Source organism: Arachis hypogaea, chromosome 4 (assembly GCF_003086295.3).
Source record: "Arachis hypogaea cultivar Tifrunner chromosome 4, arahy.Tifrunner.gnm2.J5K5, whole genome shotgun sequence".
Lineage (NCBI taxonomy): Eukaryota > Viridiplantae > Streptophyta > Magnoliopsida > Fabales > Fabaceae > Arachis > Arachis hypogaea.
Genome location: NC_092039.1, coordinates 31,437,274 through 31,450,555, shown reverse-complemented (window position 1 = coordinate 31,450,555; position 13,282 = coordinate 31,437,274). Strand labels below are relative to the sequence as shown.

Here is a 13,282-nt window from a genome sequence, read left to right as displayed (position 1 = left end):
ATAAGCGTTTGGAGATGCTTTGTTGCTTCTGAACCTCTGCTTTCCTATTGTCTTCATCCAATCATGCGTGCTCCCTTCCATGGCAAGCTATATGTTGGTGGATCACCGTTGTCAATTGCTAGCATCCGTCCTCTCAGTGAAAATGGTCCAGCTATGGTTTCTGTACGGCTAATCAACTGTCGGATTTCTCGTCTCGGATGAAAAATACCAGACACAGCTACCACACGACTAATCATCTGTCGGTTCTCACTTGTGTCAGAATAGGATCTCTCTATCCTTTTGCACACTGTCACTGTGCCCAACATTCGTGAGTTTGAAACTCGTCACAATCATCCCGTCCCAGATCCTACTCGGAATACCACAGACAAGGTTTAGACTTTCCGGATCTCAAGAATGCTGCCAATTGGTTCTAGGCTCTTCCACGAAGGTTCTAATCTCATGGATTCGAATGCTCTGATGTCAGGAGAGGCAAGTCAAATCCGTGGATCAGAGACCCAAGAGACTATACTCTGGCTGTCATCCAATGACTACGTTGAACATCATGTAGACCGCTTGTGGTTGTCAGGCATGCGGATCTTGACTAAGCAAGTAACGAAGATAGTGGATGATTGTCACGGATAACCCCTTTATTCTGACTTAACTGAATTAAGTACGAGAGTATATCTTGGAGAAGAAGTAAGTGTGAATTGAAAGAAAAATAATAGTATTTGCATTAAGTCATGAAGAACAGCAGAGCTCCGCACCTTAATCTATGAGGTATAGAAACTCCACCGTTGGAAAATACATAAGAGAAAAAGGTCTAGGCTTGGCTGAATGGCCAGCCTCCCAAATGTGAAAAATGCCATAAGCTCCCTTAATACAATAGTAAAAACTGCTATTTATACTAAACTAGTTACTAAGGATTACAAAAAATAAGTAACTAAGTGCAGATAGTGCAGAAATTCACTTCCGAGGCCCACTTGGTGTGTGCTTGGACTGAAAATTGAGCTTTACACGTGAATAGGCCTTTTCTAAAGTTAAACGCCAGCTTGGATGTCAGTTTGGGCGTTTAACTGCAGTTCTGGTGCCAGTTTCGGCGTTTTACGCTATCAAAGGGTCTCTGGCTGGCGTTTGAATGCTAGTTTGGGCCATCAAATATCGGGAAAAGTATGAACTATTATACATTGCTGGAAAGTCCAAGATGTTAGCTTTCCATCCCAATTGAGAACGCAGCAATTGGATTTTTGTAGCTCCAGAAAAATGCGTTTGAGTATAGGAAGGTCAGAATCCAACAGCATCTGCAGTCCTTTCTCAGCCTCTGAAATCAGATTTTTGCTCAGGTCTCTCAACTTCAGCCAAAAAATATCTGAAATTACAAAAAAACATACAAACTCATAGTAAAGTCCAGAAATGTGATTTTTGCATAAAAACTAATAAAAATATAATTTAAAGTAGCTAAAACATACTAAAAACTATGTAAAAACAATGCCAAAAAGCGTATAAATTATCCGCTCATCAGTATGTGCGATGGAGTATCTGGTGGATGCAATTTTAGGAATGGTTGTATTTGTGGAGTGATACTTGTTAGTGTGAATGTGCTTAGTACTGCCGGAGGGATTTGTAATGTGTGTCGTAGAAGTATTAAGTAGTACCAATATTCTTTTCATAGGGATCTTACTTTAAATATATTAGGGAGCGTGAGGAAATTAGATGACGAGTTATTTGTTGATTAATTTTTTTCAGATTGAATACACTAGCCATAGCGAGAAATTCTGTATAGATGATGCACTACAAGAAAAAAGGTCTGTCGGCACACTTTTTTCTTGCCACGCTTTTAAAGCGTGCCCAAAAGTGGTCAATGGCCACGCTTTTGTGAGGGTGGCTACTGATTTGTGATTTGGCCACGCTTTTTTTTCGCCAAAGAGGGAAATCGGCATGCTTTTACAAGAGTGGTGGCCACTTATTTGAAATTTGGCCATGCTTTTTTATTGCCACGCTTTTCAAGCGTGGCCATAGAAGGAAATCAGCACGCTTTTACTAAGGTGGCCACTGATTTGAAATTTGGCCACACTTTTTTTGGCACGCTTAAAAAGCGTAGCCATAGAGGGAAATCGGCACGCTTTAAAAGCGTGGCTATACTGTGTTTATTTTGGCACCGTAAAAAAACATGCCGATAGAGTTCTCTTCCCTAAAATTTAGTTTCCCACTTATTTTTTTTCCACGCTTAACCTTTTTTTTCTAAGTTTTCAAATTTTGACCCTAAAAATGATAATAACAACACAATAGTTTCCAAATTCCTTTTTAACCCTAAAATTCACTTTCAAACCCTAAACATACAATGCCGTCACTTCATCTTCACTCTCGAACCCAGCAGCTTCCTTCGGCGTTCATCGTTCAGCTTCATCGCACCCAGGAGCCTTCATCGCCATCATTGTCATCTTCATCACTGCCCTTCATCTCACCCAGCCTTCATCGCCTTCGTCGCACCCATCCTTCATCACCGTAATCCTCATCTTCGTCATTCATTATAGTGGTCTTCCTCGAGCTTGATCTCACCGTCACCGTCAGTAGTCGTTGTCTTCCTCGATGCTGCTTTGAATGGCCTTTCCTTGGAGCTCCATCACATTCAGAAAACCCTAACCTCCATCAGTGTATATTTTGGCTTTTCACCGTCAGTACTCATTCAAAAAACCCTAACCTCCATCACGCCGCCATCTATCTCACCGTTGCCACCCTTGGCGCTCAAGATCGCAACCAGTTTCGTCCTTGAATGCCATTCCTCTTGCTGTTTTGCTTGACGTCCCTCTTACCGTTCTGCTAGAAAAGTTGCTCGCCTTTGTCTTGTGGTTCTACTCACCTCTGTCTCGTGGTTCTACTCGCCTCTATCTCACGATTCTGCTTGCCAGGTCTCGCGGTTCTGCTCGCCAGGTCTCGCGGTTCTGCTAGCCGTGCTGCTCGAAGGTTAGTGCTCAGTTGTGCTCCATCTTCATTTTTTTAAAATGCATTAAAGATATCATAGAAGTAGCCATAGGACTAGCCTTACTCATGCCAAGCTTGGACAACAAATTTTTAATATATTTTGGTTTTGTGAGAGATGAAAGTGATTATGTTGGCGACATAGTCAGTTCAGATGCTAATGAATTTGATGTTGAGCAATTGGATTCAAATGGCCAGGATGACCTGTCGCATTATGGAGATGTATTTGGTCTTATTGCAGTTGAAATAGAGAACAAGGTTTTTAGAACGGAGGAATGTGCTTATGAATTCTATATGAGGTTTGGGAAGTGCCATGGGTTTGGTGAATGTAAAAGAGACTATGGGAAAGATGATGCCAAAAATCTAATTAGGAAGAGATTCTTTTGTAATAGAGCTGGGTTAAGGGATGAAAAGCACTGTAACAGATTGGATAGAAAAAGATGTCATAAGCTTGAGACACGGATGAACTAACAGGCTAAATTGTCCATATATCTTGACATAGAAATTTCGAACTGGAAGGTCCGGAAAGTCATCCTCGAGCACAACCATGAGTTAGTAGCTAGGTGTATGGTAAACTTGATTCCTAAATTCCGTCGGGTTTCAGGTGTGGCAAAGGATTAGCTAGATGGTATGCAAAGTTATGGGCTACCTACGTCAAAGATACTTGGTTATATGGCGGGGATTGCTGGAGGGTATTCACTATTGGGTTTCACAAAGAATGATGCTTCTAACTACCTTGACCGGACTAAGCGCGCAAGAATCAAAGATGGGGACTGGTGCACAGATTCCCACACTCCGTACAACTAAACCAGCAAGTGCACTGGGTCGTCCAAGTAATACCTGAGGTGAGTCAGGGTCGATCCCATGAGGATTGTCAGCTTGGATCAAATAGTGGTTATCTTGTAAATCTTAGTTAGGCAGATAGAAAAGTTGTTTAAACGCATAAAAGTAATAAGAAAACATTACTCAGTGGTTGTAAATTTAATGATAAGAAGATGGTTAAGGCTTCGGAGATACTTTGTTCTTCTTGATAAATACTTTCCTGCTATCTAATCCAACTGTGAATGATTTCTTCTATAGCAGGCTGTATGTGATCAACACCAGTTTGAGAGGTCTCCAATCTTCCTCTGGGCTGAACACCAGGTTTAGTGTGCATCCAATCTGAATAAGGGTGAAGCTCCTACAGTTCATTCCCTTGGTGATACTACTCAAAACGCCACAGACAAGGTCGAATCTTCTGAATTAGAGAATGTTGCACCTTGATTCTAGCCTTTACCACAAAGACCCTAATCTCCCCATACCTCGGCTGAACTGATATCTCGAGAAGTCCCCAACGAAGTCATGGATTAATTGTCTGAGAGACGTATTCTCAAGCGAGTAGTTCATTGATATCTGATGAAAGACGCTCGCTGAACCATGAAGAATAGAAATAACCTTGTGCTAGTTCAACTAATTCATAAGGTTGAAGAACGAAGATATATCTTATAATAAAATCAAACACAAATTGAAAATAGAATAGTAGTACTTTTATTAATTCATAAAACTCAGTAGAGCTCCTAACTTTAACCTAGGAGGTTTAGTGACTCATGCTGATAGAAAAATATAATGGTAAACGTGAAAATAGGCAAGAGATCAAAAGTCTCCCAAAAAATCCCTTAACAATGGTGAACTCTTGTCTATATATACTAATCTAATAATTAAGGATTACAGAAATATGACAGGCTTAGGCTTGTAGTGCAAAAATCCACTAACAGGGTCCACTTGGTGAGTGTATGGGATGAGCTTTAGTGTCTCCCACGTGCTAGGATTCCCTAGAGGCGTTGAACACTGGCTAAGGGCTCCCTTTTGGGCGTTGTATGCTGGTCACCTCCTTGTGGGCGTTGGACGCCAGGACTGGGGTCGATGGCTGGCATTGAACGCCAGTTTTGGACCTTTAATTTTGAAGCAAAGTTTGGACTATTAAATATTTCTGGAAATCCCTGGATGTTAGCTTTCAATAGTCGTTAAGAACGCTCCATTTGGACTTGTGTAGCTCAAGAAAAGCTCCTTCAAGTGCATAGAGGTCAGATCTTGACAGCATCTGTAGTGCTTTCTCTGCCTCTAAATTAGACTGTGTCTCCAGCTCTTCAATTTTAGTCAGAAAATACCTGAAATTGCATAAAAATACACAAAGTCAAAGTAGAATCCAAAAATGTGAATTTTACACTAAAACCTATGAAAAATTAATAAAATTTAAACAAAATATGCTAAAAACTATATGAAAATGATGCCAAAAAGCGTATAAAATATCCGCTCATCACAACACCAAACTTAAACGTTGCTTGTCCCCAAGAAACTAAAAACAAAGTAGGATAGAAAAGAAGATTAAGATACAATAAATCTTAGAGTTTTCAATGAAGCTCAATTTCAATTAAATGAGTGCGGCTTAGTAGCTTTTTTTTTCTTCTAAATAGTTTCGGCATCTCACTATCCATTGAAACTTAGAAGTGTTGGCCTCTTTAGAAACTTAGAATCCAGATGATATTATTGACTCTCCTAGTTTAGTTCTTTTTTATTCTTGAACACAGCTTTTTAAAGTCTTGGTCGTGGCCCTAAGCACTTTGTTTTCCACTATTACAACCGGATACATAAATGCCACAGACACTTAACTGGGTGAACCCTTTCAGATTGTGATTCAGCTTTGCTAGAATCCACAGATAGAGGTGTCCAGAGTTCTTAAGCACACTCTTTTTGCTTTGGATCATGACTTTAACTGCTCAGTCTCAAGCTTTTTACTTGACACCTTCACACCACAAGAATATAGTTAGGGACACTATTTCTTTGGAGTGCTTAGGCCAAGATTTTGTTTCTTTTAGGCCCCCCTAACCATTGATGCTCAAAGCCTTGGATCCTTTTACCCTTGCCTTTTGGTTTAAAGGGTTATTGGCTTTTTGCTCTTGCCTTTTGGTTTAAAGAGCTATTGGCTTTTTTCTGCTTTTTATTTCTCTTTCTTTTTCAGCTTGCCTTTTTTTTCGAACAAGCATATATATTTTTTTCTTTTATTGCTTTTTACTGCTTTTTCTTACTTCAAGAATCAATTTGATTTTGATTTTTTAGATTACCAATAATACTTCTCCTTTTTCATCATTCTTTCAAGAGCCAACATTCTTAATTCCAATTTCAAATATGCACTGTTCATTCATACATTCAGAAAATAAAAGCAATGCCACCATATCAAATAATTGAACAATTCTTAAGATAAAACTTGAAATTCATGCATCTTAATTTTCTTTTTCAAATAAAATTTTCTTTTATGTAAGGTGAGAGATATATGGAACATTTTATAACTTTAGGACATAGATAGAAATGATCATGCAATAAGAACACGAGAACAGACAATAAAACATAATGGAAAATAGAAAAATACATAAAAGCAAGGGGTGATGGAACAGGACCACCTTAGTGACGGCAGCTACCACTTCCTCTAGAGAATCCAATAAAGTGCTTGATTTCTTCAATGTCACGCCTTGCCTCTGTTGTTCTTCCCTAATAGCTCTTTGATCTTCTCTAATTTCATTGAGGATGGTGGAATACTCTTGATGCTCCATCCTCAACTGATTCATGTTAGAGCTTAATTCTCCCATAGAAGTATGCCATTGATCCCAATAGCTTTGAGGAGGAAAATACATCCCTTGAGACATCTCAGGGATCTCATGTTGAGGTGGCTCCAAATGCTCATGTTGTGGTTCATGTGTCGGCTCTCTAGTATGCTCCATCCTTCTTTTAGTGATGGGCTTATCCTCCTCAATTGGAAAGTCACCTTCTATGACAATCCCAACTGAATTGCACAGGTGACAGATAAGATGAGGGAAAGCTAACCTTGCTTGGGTGGAGGGCTTGTCCGCCACTTTGTATAACTCTTGAGGTATCACCTCGTGTACTTCCACCTCCTCTCCGAGCATGATGTAATGGATCATGATGGCTCCGTCTATGGTCACTTCGAACCGATTGCTAGTAGGGATGATAGACCGTTGGATGAATTCCAACCATCCTCTAGCTTTGGGCTTGAGGTCAGGCCTTCTTAGTTGGATAGGCTTGTCTTGGGAATCTCTTTTCTACTGTGCTCCTCCACACATATGTTTGAGAGCACTTGATCCAACATTTGATCAAAATTGACTCTTCTAGTGTAAGGATGTGGGTCTCCTTGTATCAAAGGCAAGTTGAACGCCAACCTCACACTTTCCGGGCTAAAGTCTAAGATTCTCCCTCGGACCATGGTGCTCCAATTTTTAGGATGCAGGTTCACACTAATGTCATGGTTTTTTGTGATCCATGCATTAGCATAGAACTCTTGCACTATTAAGATCCCAACCACTTGGATGGGATTGGTTAGGACTTTCCAACCTCTTCTCTGGATTTCATGTCGGATCTCTAGATACGCATTCTTCTTAAGCTTAAAAGGGACCTCAGGGATCACGTTTTTTTTACCACTACTTCATAGAAGTGGTCTTGATGGGCTTTGGTGATGAATCTCTTCATCTTCCAAGATTCAGAGGTGGCAGCTACGACCTTTCCTTTCCTCTTTCTAGAGGGTTCTCCGACCTTGGGTGGCATAAGTGGGAATGGAAAGCAAAAAGCAAGACTTTTCCAATACCAAACTTAAAACTTTGCTCGTCCTCGAGCAAAAATAAACAAAAGGGAAAAATGGAGTGATGCCAAGGCATCTTAGGCTAGTTTCACTAGCATTTTTCTGTTAGTTTTAGTTGTTTTATGCATTTTCTTGAGCTTAAAGTAACCAAGAACGGTTAAATGAATAACAAAGAAATGAACCACCCAAACAGTATGATTTTGATGCAAATTCCATGAGTTTTTAGTTATATTACTTGAATGCTATGAATGGAAGATTTCTCATGAAATTTTGCAAGACTTTGATGCAGTTGTTTGGATGATTTCAGGGAAGAAGAGGCTAGGCAAGGAAGCAACAAAATCAATAAAGGAAGCTTGAATATCACATGTGGAGTTTAAGTTCCAGTTTAAGCTTAAACTGGAACTTAAACTGCCAAGCCATATAAAGCTGAAAGTGGCGTTTAAGCTCCAGTTTAAGCTTAAACTGGAGCTTAAACGCCAAAATCATGAAAGCTGAGGAATGCTGAAACTGGCGTTTAACCTCCAGTTTAACCTTAAACTGGAAGTTAAACGCCAGAATTGAGAAATGCACCAGGGAGCATTCCCACGTTTAAGCTCCAGTTTAACCTTAAACTGGAGCTTAAACGTGTTCGACTATTTTTCTCCTCCAGGGTTGCTTTCTCATTTCCACGTTTAAGCTCCAGTTTAAGCTTAAACTGGAGCTTAAACGTGTTCGACCATTCCACACTCCGTAGTTGCTCTCTTCCGTTTCCCACGTTTAAGCTTCAGTTTAACCTTAAATTGAAGCTTAAACGTGTTCGACTAAATCACCCTCCAGGGTTGCTTTCTTCATTTCCACGTTTAAGCTTCAGTTTAACCTTAAACTGAAGCTTAAACGTGTTCGACTACTTACCCTCCAGGGTTGCCTTCTTCCATTTCCACGTTTAAGCTTCAGTTTAACCTTAAACTGAAGCTTAAACTGCAACTTAAACGCCACTATTTGAAAAGGTTTCTGGGCCAAAGATATTGCAGTTTAAGTTAGCATTTGAGCACAAACATTAACTTAAACGTACTCTGGTATGAAACCCAATTGAATATCATGGTTTATGGGATTGGGCCTGAAGAATTGATGAGTCTGGAATTTCAATTTGTTGAGTCATGTGTCATTACTTGTTTATCACTAAGTTTGCTCAATGAATGTTACAGAATTGAATCAGCAGCCTCATCAGGATTATGGATCATAAACCCAAAGCAAAAGGAAATCAAGGAAAGGCCTCAAAGCCCAAGAAACACAACAGAAGCTCAAGTTAGAAAGTGTATAAATAGGATAGAATTTAAGTTAGGAAAGAACTTTTGGATCATTTTTCGAGTTTTCATACTATTTGTAATTGAATTCAGAGCTATGACTCACTAAACCCCCTTTCATTGGGTTAGGGAGCTCTATTGTAATTCAATGAATCAATAATAGTTTTTATCTTCTTCTTCAATCTTTTCTCTTGAATTTTTGTTAGAAAGCTTCTCGATCTAATTCCATTGGTTAGTTGTCTTGGGAAAGAAACTATCCATAATTGGAATCCTTCGGAACCTTGGGAAAGGAATGGAGGATTCATGCTAGAGAAGCTTTCTCACAGTGAATTGGATTAGGGTTTGGATGGATATTGTGACATGTAATCCTACCAAATTGTGGTTCATGAAACTGTGTGGTATAATCAGTGATCAAGCATCATCTCTTCTTATGAACATTTAAACCAAGGGATTGGGAATTTATTTGTTTTTAGAGAGAATTGGTGAGCCAAGGGATTGGGATCCAATCATATAAGATTGCCAAGCAAAATTCAATGAATGCATTGGTTGAGGAAGGGATAAAAATGTTTTGATTCGGAGATCTCAATATCTCCTGAAACCCAATGAATTCCCCATTTCTGATCTACCACTTTCTCTTTACATTCTGCAATTAAATTCATGCAATCACCCCGATCCCTTTTTAGTTTCAGCAATTTAGCTTCTCGCTCTTTAATTCATGCAATTTTGCATTCCGCAATTCTCATCTAAATCTTGATTCCGCTCAACTAGAACACACTTCTAATCCGAATTGCTCACTCAACCAATCCTTGTGGGATTCGACCTCACTCTATTGTGAGTTTTTACTTGACGATAACCGGTGCACTTGCCGGAAGGAATTTTTACCGATCGTGCAATTTCCTAAAATCGTAGCATCAAGTTTATGGCGCCGTTGTCGGGGATTGGTTTTCGATTGACGATTCTCAAATTGGAAGTTAACTAGATTGAGCATTTTTCTTGTTTTGTTAATTCAGTTCAAGTTACTTGTTGAATTTTAATTTCTGCACTCTGTTACTTGCTTTCTTTCTTTATGCCTTTAAATTCAAGCAACTAACTCACTGACCCACTAACTATTTGAATTAATTCCTCAACTGCTCTAACCATACTCTTCCATTAACCAAGAGTATTTCACTTGTTTGTTGCCTGTGCTGTGTTCTTGTATGACAGGTAGGAGAGGAGAGATATCAACTCCTCCATATACCGAACCAGAGAGGACCCTTCATAAACTTAGAAGGGAAGCAAGAGGGAAGAGAGTACTGAGAGAAGAAGAATCTGAAGGAGAATCTGAGGACAATTTTGAGGAAGCTCTAGATCTCAACATGGATAGAGAAGTTCACAACCATGAGAGAGCTGATGGAAACAATGCCATTCCCGAGAGGAGGGTTCTTGGTTCATACATAAACCCAACCTCTGGGAATTGTGGTAGCAGCATTCAGAAACCACCCATTCAGGCCAACAATTTTGAACTCAAACCACAGCTAATATCACTGGTGGAGGATCATTGTTCATTTGGTGGTAGTGCTAATGAAGATCCAAACCAACATCTCACAAAATTCCTGAGAATTTGCGACACTGTGAAGTCCAATGGAGTTCAGGAAGATGCCTATAAACTGCTCTTGTTCCCATTTTCACTTAGGGACAAGGCAGCTAAGTGGCTGGAATCATTCCCAAGGGGGAGCCTAACAACCTGGGATGAGGTGGAAAGCAAGTTTCTGGCACGTTTCTACCCCCCACAAAAGGTCAATAGGCTTCGATCTGAGGTTCAGACTTTTAGACAACAAGATGGTGAAACTCTCTACGAGGCATGGGAGAGATTCAAGGATTTGACAAGGAAATGCCCACCAGACATGTTCCATGACTGGGTGCAATTGCATATTTTCTATGATGGACTTTCTTATGAATCAAGGAAGGCTGTAGACCATTCATCAAGAGGTTCATTGAACAGGAAAAAGACTGTGGAAGAAGCCATTGAAGTGATTGAGACAGTGGCTGAGAATGAGTACTACTATGCTTCAGAGAGACACAACACTAAGGGAGTCATGGAGCTGAACCATGTTGATACAATTCTAGCCCAAAACAAGGTGTTTGCCAAGCAACTAGCAGAGCTCACCAGGAATTTAAAAACAAAACAAGTGGATGCAATACACACACAAGATCAAGAGGAAGTAAGCACTGAAGGAGGTGATTGGGAAGAGGCCAACTATGTGGGAATTCCACAAAGGCAACCATATGATCCACATTCCAACACTTACAACCCAGGCTGGAAAAACCACCCAAACTTTGGGTGGGGAAACCAGCAAACCCAACCACAAAACCACAAACCTTACAACCCCAACCAACATAATAATTCCACATACCAAAACTCCAACCAAAGATCGTACCAAGCCACACAAAACACTTACTCCCAACCACCATATCATGGCCAAAATAATCAACCTGCCCAACCTAATCTGAACCAACAATTTCAAGATCAATTAAACAGGATAGAAGGAATGCTTGCAACCATGGGTCAAGACATAACCGAATTGAAAGCCTTTAAGGAAGAAGTAAATTCTAACTTGCAAAACCAAGGAGCTGCCATCCAGAAGCTAGAAAATCAAATTGGGTATTTGTATAAGCAAACCCCTGGGCCAAGCATTTCTCATGCTGCCAAGGCTATTGCAAGGGAAGAATGTAAGGTCATAACCCTCAGAAGTGGAAAGAAGCTAAAGGAGATCTCAAAGGAAACCACAGAGGATGAAGCAAAGGAAAATGTGAGAGACAAGGAACAGGGACAATCTTTTACACCGTCTGCAACAAAAGAAAAAGAAAAAGAGGTCCTGAAGCTTTATACACCCAAAGCACCATATCCTCAACGTTTGATGAAAAGTGAAAAGGATGGCCAATTCTCCAGATTCTTGGAGATTTTCAAGAAGCTTCAAATCAACATTCCGTTTGCTGAGGCAATAGAGCAAATGCCACTCTATGTAAAATTCTTAAAGGAATTAATGACCAAGAAGAGAAGCTGGAGAAATGAGGAAACTGTGTTGTTGACTGAAGAATGCAGTGCCATCATTCAACACAAATTGCCTCAGAAATTGAAGGATCCAGGCAGTTTCCAAATCCCCTGCATCATAGGAGAAGTCATGGTGGAGAAGGCCTTGTGTGACTTAGGGGCCAGTATCAATTTGATGTCTCTAATAATGATGAGAAGAATGAAGATTGAGGAAGCCAAACCAACAAGAATGGCCCTCCAATTGGCAGATCGAACTTTTAAATTCCCTCATGGGATAGTTGAGGATTTGTTGGTGAAAGTGGGAGATTTTATATTTCCTGCCGATTTTGTGGTGTTAGATATGGAGGAAGAAGCCAAAGCTTCGATAATCCTGGGAAGACCCTTCCTGGCTACTGCTGGAGCCATCATAGATGTCCAAAAGGGTGAACTCACTCTTAGACTACATGATGAGCAATTGGTGTTTAACGTATTCAAGGCAATGAGCTATCCATCAGAATCACTAAAGGAATGCATGAGGGTGGATGTAGTGGACATTGCAGTATAAGAAACCTTTGAGGAAACAATAAAGGAAGTGGCAGAGGAGGAGTTCACCAAGGATATTGAAGTTAGTGACATCAAGGCTGCTGAAACAACCATGCCAAGCATGCCAGAGAGAGTGAAAGAAGAGAAGGAAGCACCAAAACCTGAGCTCAAAGCATTGCCCCCTAATCTCAAGTATGCATACTTGGGTAGTGATGAGAGCCATCCTGTTATCATTAGCTCTGCCCTGAGCCAAGAACAGGAAGAAGAATTGATCAAGGTGCTACAAACTCATCAAGATGCCATTGGATGGACCCTAGCTGATTTGAAGGGGATAAGTTCATCCATATGCATGCATAAAATCTTGTTAGAAGAGGATGCTAGACCTTCCATTCAAGCTCAGAGAAGATTGAATCCCGTCATGAAAGAAGTGGTACAAAAGGAGGTCATGAAGTTATGGCAGGCAGGGGTAATCTACCCCATATCTGATAGCCCATGGGTTAGTCCCATCCATGTAGTTCCCAAAAAAGGTGGCATAACTATGGTGCCAAATGAGAGGAACGAACTCATACCCACAAGAACTGTCACTGGGTGGAGGATGTGCATAGACTATAGGAAGCTCAATGAAGCCACCAGAAAAGATCATTTCCCACTCCCATTCATGGATCAGATGCTTGAAAGGCTTGCAGGACATGCTTACTATTGCTTTCTGGATGGATACTCAGGCTATAATCAGATAGTAGTTGATCCAAGAGATCAAGAGAAAACATCATTTGTTTGTCCATATGGAGTTTTTGCTTATAGACGCATGCCCTTTGGATTGTGCAATGCACCTGCCACTTTCCAAAGATGCATGCTGTCCATCTT

The 13,282-nt window shown here is 40.3% G+C and overlaps 1 non-coding gene across 1 annotated transcript; it reads right to left on the bottom strand.

Annotated features, from left to right (window-relative positions):
- Positions 1-10,646: 10,646 nt before the first annotated feature.
- LOC112799298 (small nucleolar RNA R71) lies at positions 10,647-10,750 on the bottom strand. Its single transcript, XR_003200874.1, has one exon. It is a non-coding gene; the product is annotated as a small nucleolar RNA R71 (small nucleolar RNA).
- Between the last annotated feature and the right edge of the window lie 2,532 nt (positions 10,751-13,282).